At 46.2% G+C, this 3047-nt stretch overlaps 1 protein-coding gene across 1 annotated transcript in view; it reads right to left on the reverse strand.

Annotated features, from left to right (window-relative positions):
- The window catches only part of GRM7 (glutamate metabotropic receptor 7), a 1767328-nt gene that overhangs the window by 362192 nt on the left and 1402089 nt on the right, over positions 1-3047 (reverse strand). The gene's annotated exons all lie outside the window — the stretch shown is intronic.

Consider the following 3047-nt stretch of genomic DNA (forward strand, 5'->3'; position numbering starts at 1 on the left):
CCCTCATCTTACTTGACCTCTCTGCTGCCTTCGACACCGTCTCCCATGGCACACTCACAGCCAGACTCCACAACGCCAGCATACAGGGAACTGCCCTCGAGTGGACCCACTCTTTTCTCACCGGCCGAACCCAAAGAATCAGACTCCCGCCTTTCCTTTCATAACCCACAGAGATCAACTGCGGAGTACCCCAAGGATCGTTACTCAGCCCCACTCTCTTCAACATCTACATGCCCCCCCTCACCGCCATCGTCAGAAAACATGGGCTCAGCGTAGTATCCTACGCCGACGACACCCAGCTCATCCTCTCCCTCACAAGGCAACCCAACATCACCAGACTCAGCTTCCAGGAAGGAAGGAAAAACGTCACATCCTGGATGAGCAGTAGCTGTCTGAAGCTCAACTTGAAGAAGACAGAAGTCCTCATCCTCTGACCCACACCCTCAGCATGGGACAACACCTGGTGGCGCTCTGTTCTCGGCAGCCCCCCTACTCCCACTGACCACGCCCGCAACCTCAGCATCATACTCGACTCCTCCATCACCATGACCCAACAGATCAACGCCGTCTCTGCTCATGCTACAACACCCTCCTCATCCTTCGCAAGGCTTTCAAGTGGATCCCCGCCAAATCCAGAAAGACGGTCACCCATGCACTCATAACCAGCAGACTAGACTACGGTAACGCCCTCTACGCCGGAATCAACAAATCCCTGCTCCGGAATCTCCAGACCATCCAGAACACCACCGCCACACTCGCCTTCGGCATCCCACGACATAAGCACATCACGCAGCACATACGACACCTCCATTGGCTCCTACAAATCCCTCCACAACACCGGACCCCAATACCTCAACAAAAGAGCCTCCTTCAATGCACCCAAGAGAAAGCTCCGCTCCGCCGACCTTGCCCTCGCCAAAACCCCACTTATACGCAGAGCCAGAACCCGTTCTGGGTGGAAGAGCCTACTCCTACATTGCAGCAAAGACCTGGAATGAACTCCCGCTCAACATCAGACATTCCTCCCACTCTGCACACTTTCGGGAAGAAGCTCAAGACCTGGCTCTTTGGCTGAATCGGAGCTACACGACCTCCCACCCCGCCCTCCCCCCGACATTCTTTACCTCATAACTGGTTTGGGGGCCCCAGAGTATGGCATAGTTCACTATTTACATAGACAAGACTCAAGGGACTGTGCCTAGAGCAGTGATACTCTAAGTATGGCCGGGGGCCCCATGCGACCCTCCTCACCTTTACATGCAGCCCCTGGTTGAACAATAGCATAAGTTTACTGGCCACTTTACAAAGCACTAATATTCATAAAGATATTAAATGGCAAGCATTTATTTACAGTCGAACTAAAGTAAAAAAACAAGATGCACCACATCTTGCGACAAACGTATACAAATATGATAAAGTCCCTTCAAAATTAAAAAAAATGTATTTCATTACCCTGCAGAAGCATTTCACCTTAGTACATCAGATTATAAAACTGCATCGCAATGTTTTTTTTTCAGTGACAGTTTTCAAACATGAATTTCAAAACATTCATGCCTCCCCCCCCACCCTCCCTGACACCAATGCCAATAGGAAAGTGAAATAAAACAATTGCATAGGATCACACACTTTAGTCAAGTGCGGAAGTTGGGATTGATCCCAGGTGTAATTCAACCACTAGTCGCTTCCCTTATGCCCATGTTACACCTCCCACGCACTGACTACCTCCATGCTGGCACCAATTTGGCCCTCGGTCACACCACAGATTAACTTTTTGGCCCCTGAAAAATGTTTGCGAATCTCCATGGCCTAGAGCATTGCACAGGAAACAGAATCAAAATACTCATCCTGAAACTCTAGACATTCATATTCTGCCAATCTTTTTGTTTTCCCAAGATTCAGCAAACAAAATGGGGGGCAGGGCACAATTTATGATGAAATGTGGACTAACCCGCCTTCTGTCCCACCTCAAAACACAATTCTTTTAGATGTTCCCTGAAAAAACTGTTTTTTCTCTAAAGTCACTAAATCATTTTGTCATGCGTGTTGTTTCTGGTCAATAGCATCACACACGCTCTATAAATAAATACATATTTATAATTCAACATAATTTTAGAAACAATTTGCTTGCCATGTACTATTGAGGCATCATATTGTGATGATGACACGTAAACATATTTTGTTAAAACGGATGAATGGAAATAGGTGTTCAATGCATTTGGTAACATAAACTGTAACTGCGTTTGATTTCCATTTCTGTTGTAGTATCTCTGAAGATCAGACTGACATCCTCCCCAGTGGGATTAAATAATTATTGAGGGGTTGGGACACTCAAATGAATAAACAAGCCAGTTGCCTCTCCTTGTGTTCATTTGTCATTAATAAAAACAAAGAGGCGGGAAGCACAGGTGTAATCACAGTAACCTGGCCCATAAGCATGTCTGAATTACAGGTTGGTTCTTAGGGATCATGAACAGTACATACCCTGTAAAATATTCAGCATATCTGGAGCATAACCACCAGTGCTTAATTTGTAAAATATTAAGTGCCAGGGCTCTGACCAGGAGGCCACTGCAGCTTGCACCACCCATCACCACTGTCATCACTTCCAAAACAACTACTAACCAACTCTCTCGCATGAAAAAGCAACAGTTCAGATTATTCCAGGTCCCCAAAGCAAAAGGAATGGCTGGGGAGGCAGGTATTAGCAATTTGTTTATGTATATTGTTTTCCTTAACAACTGTTATTTTGCTCATCTCTAAATTACATGAGCAGCGGTGGTGTTGACAATTAGGTGCCGAGCACCGGAAACCAATTAAGTGCCAGTGCTTAGCACCGGAAAGCACCGGCACAAATTATGCACTGATAACCACATGGAGGGACAACGACTGGGCTGTGAGATGAACTAAATGGTTAAACTAAATGTTTTGTTTTTACATGCCCCATATTTGGCCCCACGTGGATAGGAGTAGCAATTAAATACGTGGATAGGAGTATCAATTAAATACTGCTGGACTCAGCCCCTACAAGAGGCAGCAACTCTGTGTTG

This window comes from Triturus cristatus, chromosome 9 (assembly GCF_964204655.1).
Source record: "Triturus cristatus chromosome 9, aTriCri1.1, whole genome shotgun sequence".
Lineage (NCBI taxonomy): Eukaryota > Metazoa > Chordata > Amphibia > Caudata > Salamandridae > Triturus > Triturus cristatus.